We start from the raw sequence: 6517 nt of genomic DNA on the forward strand, positions 1-6517 counted from the left end.
TCAATCATCTCACTGTCTACCTAATGAGAGTCCCTCTTAAAGACCCTCCAGTGTGCATTGTGGCACTGTGTGATGAGTTTGAATCTGGGTTTGGGAAGTGGTAGCTGAATCTCAAAGCTGTGCAAAGACAGGGACAGTTGACAGAGTGAGATCCTTCACGTTGCCATAATGGGTATAATTACACAAAGAAAAGGGCTGTTAGGTTAAATTACCCGTAATATTCACCGTAGATAATGGCAGAAATTCAGAAGGTTAAATGACACCAGTAGCCGAAAACCTTTTGACATCAAGGTACTATTGAAAAGGGAATTATAACAGAGCTTTTACAGGCAAGTCCAATACATTTTAGATTGTGAAGATTGCTTGAAAAGACCTTTTAAAGTTTTTTTTCTTCTTTTTGTGAACACCTATGTCTTTAGATGCCTTTGTGAGGCAATGATTTAGTATAAAAAGCACCGGCCAGTTAGATTGTTTCCAACAGTACAAGCTATTTGAAGCCCACTTTGAGTTGCAGGGATGTCTGGAAATTGCCCTGTTGAGTGTCGCACCTTCTTGTACCAGAAACTGAAGCTGCAAATGCTGAATAAATACTTGCAATTAGTTGTTTCCAGTATTTCTTTTCTCCCTTATTTCATGTTCTTTTTTCTCCAAACAGGCTTGTTCATGATTGTTTTTATATATTTCTTCAGTGGGAATTATTATAATATTCTCCCTGGTTCAATCCCTGACCTTTACAGCCAGCAAACAGCCCAATTAGTGCATGGGCAGGTGAAAAGGGCCGGCCCTGATCACCGCACAATTACCTCGAGTCATCCCACAAGCAACAGCCTACACAATAGCATGACTTCATTGTCTAATGACAATGAAGGGAAAAGAAAGACTGTTATCCTATATTGCTTTCTTACCATAGCTGTTTTTTTTCATATCCACCTAATTTTCACTTCTCTCTGAACCTTAATTTGAGGAAATTCAGGAAGCATTTTTTTTCTCTGTCCTTTTGATTGCTGTCTAATACATTTTTATTTGTGAAATATTTAAAACTTCCTTTGTGTACTGCATTAATGCAACATCTTTGGTAAAAAACTCAATTGAAATAGATGACATATCCATAAGTTGATTTTTCAAAAAATATAAGACAAAAAAAGACTACATTTTGCCCATACAGTACATACGTAAATAGAAATAAAACAATCATAATAATAAGTCACAAAAGTAGTTGTTTTATTTTACAAGTTATATTATAGCCTTATATTTCCCATTACAAAATGCAATAACATAAAAACTGACCGTTGTAAAAATAATGCAAATATCTCCATATTTTAAAGCTGAATGGCAATATATAATATTTATCTTGATATGTAAGTAATTATGAAAAGTCCCCTCTGAACAAAGCCTTGTTTCAAATCATCATACAGGTGCATTTTTTTCCACAAAAAGATGTAAATAAAATGATAAATGGCTGACAATGACCTACTGTCATACATTAATGTATAATTAAAACACAAGGAAGACCATCTTGAAAAATTAAATATCCTTTGATCCTATATTTCATTCAAAAAAGGCCTTGATATCTTTCCATTATCTAAATATTGTCTGGCCCTATGGGATGACCAAAAAAAAAATTTCAGCCATTAGGAAATATTTAACGGTCTGACTGCTGTAGGAATAAGCCTTTATATATCCAGAACCGAGGTATAAGTTATACATTCACTATATTAGACTAATCCTAAATTATAGGTAACAAAAATATGACGCCTCTCTCAGTGGTCAAAACTCCTTGCTTTAGATTAAATAAAGTGTGCAATTTATTTCTGATAGAAAGACTCAGAGTATAGAACAGACTAGATGCACATTAGGCACATGAGGTTCTGTGGAAGTTCTCCAAACTCAGTTATGAGGAGGGAGCAACGTCATTTGTTGGACCCGGTCCATATGTTTTATTAAGTCCAGAAAGTACACTGCTCTACCACCAGGTTTTACAGTACCTTATGCATCCCTATGCTGACAAGCTTTATGTGTATGTTAATTTAATTTTCCTGCTGGCCTTAGCACCTGTCCACACTGCCAAAAGTACCAATGTCTGCTTTTAATGACCAGTGATCTCTTTAATTGGCTGGACAGAAAACTGGTCTGACTTAAAGCCCTTTGAGAAAATATGGTCTATAGTCAAGGCCAGAATTATTAAAGCTATCCATGCTTACCTAAAATTGCAGCAAAAATACTGTTAGATAAACTCCATTGATGTACACATAACTGCAAAAGGAGTCCCAACAAAGTATTAAGAGATTTTACTCTACTGTAGATGCTCATACTTTATAGTACAATACCCAGTTATTGATTCACATCCTGGAAGGTTGCGAACATTAGCCCACCTTACTATAACCTTGCTATTTTACAAAAGAAGCACATCATTAGTGAATTGTAAAAAGCACACAGTTGTTTAATATGAAAAAAAGTGGTGTATAATTGCTGATTTTTAAAAAAAGAGGCACATCACTGATTAATTTAAAAAATAAGCACATCATTGCGGGATCTTAAAAAAAGCAAATAATTATATTTGACTATTTTCTTGTGCCATCTGTGTTGAATACTGACTTAATAAAAACCTATTTTTTTCTATACATTATTAAACTTAGACATTTATAAAATAAAACTCAGGAGCCAATTAAGTTTAAATGCAACAAGGAAAATAAGATGATTAAAACACAATTTGTGAGATATTTATACATAACATACATAACAGAGATGTAAAATATGGTTTATCAACAGTTTGTGGTGGAAGCTACGCTTTGCACTGTTAGTTTTGTCACGGTTTGGTTGAGGATTGAGGACCCAAATGCAGAGGCAAGGAGGCAGAGGTGAGTTTTTTCTAGATTTAATGAGTGGTTCACAAACAAATAAGGCAGGACTCCAAATATCCAAACAATCCGACATGAAAAAAGTTAAACAAACCAGAACCATGGAGACATCAGCGGAAAACAAATCACGACGAGGTAATACAAAGTAACACGGTGTTAGACGAGGACCCAGCACTGAGAAATTGCACAAGCAGAGTATTTATGGGAGACTGAACAAAAAGAGGACTAACGAGTTGACTGGGAGCAGGTGTGAAGAGAGGAGTATAGAAAGGACCTAGGGAAAAGGAGAACAACACAAGAGGGCAACAGAGGGCAACAAATAAAAACCTACGAACTGAAATATAACCAGAAAACACAAAAAATAGGAATTAAACCAATAAAACATGGAGCAAAGTAAAACTGAATACCCAAAAGAAAACTTAACAGAAACAAGACTGACAAGTTTAGAAACTGGATCTGCTGGAGGTTTGTGCCTGTTATAAGGGAGTTTTCCTTTCCACTGTAATGACATGCATGTTTGGTGTGAGGAAGTGCTGAAGAGACAATTACCAAATGCAAGAGAAGGTCATCGCTGCAGGCTCATCCATGAGGAGTATGTCTTACAAGTTTATGACTAGATGCAAGCAACTGGTTTTCCTTACCAAACTGACATTGTGTCTCTCTTAAGTGCCTTGAGACTACGTGTTTTAAATTGGTGCTTATTAAATAAACTGAAATGTTTTAAATTGGTGATATATAAATAAATTGAATTGAACTGAATATTCTATGGTTTTGGTTTAGCAAAGTAGGAGGAATGCTCCAAGATAAGTACCATAGTTCATGAACCCCAGCAGTTATAGCTATCAATAATTGGTCGTGGATATTTAAATTATGTTTAATAAACTAATCTATGAGGTATATATATATATATATATATATATATATATATATATATATATATATATATATATATATATATATATATATATATATATATATATATATATATATATATATATATATATATATATATATATCCCTGGATCTAATTCCTATTATTGAAATGACTTCTCAGAACTTGTCTTACTCAGTGCGTTATTTTGCATCTGCTGCTTTCCTTGAGGACTGTTTGTGGTCTCCATTTGCCTGTGGTATTCCAGTGTACCTGTATCTCTCTTCTACATCTGTTATTCTCCCCTTTGGGAATGCATTCTTCTCTGTGTGGATTAGCTTCTTTCTTTGTCACCCCATGCTTCTATTTCTCCGGCCTGAATGACATTTCAGTGTCCCTGGCAGTGGCCCCATTTCTAAGTCGGTATAAAAAATAGGAGGATAAGTTCTGTGAACTGTAGGAGCAGGCGCAGGGTGGCATGGAGACCTATCCAACCTGTTATCCAGGCGGATCGCGAGGGAAATAAAATCATCTAATGAATCTGGTTAGTCCAGGCAGGGTAATGTGTCCTTAAGGGACTTATCTAAAGCCTGGAAGAACACACCCTTAAGAGTGGTTCCCAGCCAGGAGTGGTCACAAGAGTTCGGAAATCTATGGAGAAATCCGAGACTCTGCGTCTGAGCCGTCTGAGAGCCAGCAAAGCTCGTAATTTCTGAACTGGATCCTCTTCAGCTGCAAAAACTGCCTTAAACTCACAAATGAACACAGAAAAAGATATCAAAATCACAACAGTCTGGGAAGCAGGCCTCTGCCCATCTTAAAGGAATAGTACACCCAAAACATGATTAGCCTTCATTTTCTACTCACTCCCATGCTGAACAACACTCTGGAGTACTTTTTTGATATCTCAAATGCATCTGGAGATCTGGGAGGCTTCTTGCTGTCTGCTGACATTCAAATAATGGAGGTCTATGGTGCCCGAGACAGAAAGGTCCATAAAAGTCCACAAAAAACGTGTCAATATTCCTCCATACTGCTCATCCAATGTATTCCAAGTGTCCTGAGTGGGTAGCATCCAGAATTTACTCGAAACGAAGTCATTTAGAATGTTTTTAGAGCATAAACAGTAGTGTATAGGATTTCCTGAAAGCGCGCACATGCGCGTTCACGACGCTACGGAAGCCGGCAGACCAAACCAGATGAAAGTGCGCATTCAGCGTCTGCTCTGCCAATAATGCAAGCGTAGAAGAAGAAATGTGCTGTTTACCTGTGCAAAGAAAGAAACAACGAAAGAAAAATGTCTGAGGACTTCAGTGTTGAGGAAGAGCATGAGTTCTTTGCCGAGCTGAATGCGCTGGTTTGGTCTGCCGGCTTCCGTAGCGTCGTGAACCCGCATGTGCGCTCTTTCAGGAAATCCTATACATTACAGTTTATGCTCTAAAAACATTCTAAATGACTTCATTTCGAGTAAATTCTGGATGCTACCCACTCAGGACACTGGGAATACATTGGACGAGCATTATGGAGGAATATTGACACGTTTTTTGTGGACTTTTATGGACCTTTCTGCCTCGGGCGCCATAGACCTCCATTATTTGAATGTCAGCAGACAGCAAGAAGCCTCCCAGATCTCCAGATGCATTTGAGATATCAAAAAAGTACTCCAGAGTGTTGTTCATCATGGGGGTGAGTAGAAAATGAAGGCTAATCATGTTTTGGGTGTACTATTCCTTTAACCTCTTACACCCTGAGGGGGTATAAATAAATTTCTGCCTGACAAAAACACACAAAAGTAAATCACTTATAGCATCACAGCTATTAGATTTAAGAAGAAACTTTTGGTACCTCTGTAAGGGTAAGATGTCATAGAATGGTTTTCTGGTGTCAGCACCATTGTAGCTTTGACCCTGCCTGAAATATTAGGAACAAAATACAAAATATTTTGCATTGCAAAACACTACCACATATTATTTATAGCACAAAAAAGTAGTACAGACTTTTAAATCTAAATGTTGTGTAGAAATATACCAAATTTGGACTCAATCAGATGAATCATATTTACTTTAGAATGGTATTAGTGAGAAATTTCTTAGGCGGAGGGGCCATTTTGGCACATTTATCCAAAAATGTCACCAAACTGTGCCAGATGTGTTTTTTACATCAATACTGGGGGTTTGTTAAAATTACGAGGTCACGTAGCAGCTGGACCCACCGGTGGGTACGTAGGGTTCTAGGGGTTAAGGCTCTCCCAGTTGGAAGGCGTAATATAAATTATATCTTCGTTTCATCTGAGGAATAGACCTGTGGAGAGCTGTTGAGTACAACCGTGCACTGAAAAAGAAAACCGGCGCAGTCCCTGCCCATGCCTGACAATTTATCCTGCGGAAGGTGAAGAGGGGTATGTATGTATGTATGAGCTGTAACACCCTGCAGCTGGTCATGCGTGGCTTACACTGCCAAATCCAGAGCGAGGAGGTGACCCTGTTAAGCGGCGGGCTGCCTTCCGAATGTATCTTCTGGCTTAGTTTGGCCAGTGCGTTTTGTCAGATCTTAATTAAAAAGACGTTTATTTTACTGGACAGAGAAATGAGCAGGAGAGATCAGGACGCCTCCGGAGGATCTAAACGAGACCTGATCTGTGAGGGTAGAGGGGAAGTAAATAATCGGGATGGAGACAGCATAAACAGAAGAAATTGAAATGCTTACCACCAGGTTCGCTAAACCTATCCAGGGGTAGCGGAGCGGCGATGGATATACGCAAACCACAGATGACTGAGGGACAGGTGGT

Source organism: Cyprinodon tularosa, unplaced genomic scaffold (assembly GCF_016077235.1).
Source record: "Cyprinodon tularosa strain WSP-4 unplaced genomic scaffold, ASM1607723v1 ctg389, whole genome shotgun sequence".
NCBI classification, from domain to species: Eukaryota; Metazoa; Chordata; class Actinopteri; order Cyprinodontiformes; family Cyprinodontidae; genus Cyprinodon; species Cyprinodon tularosa.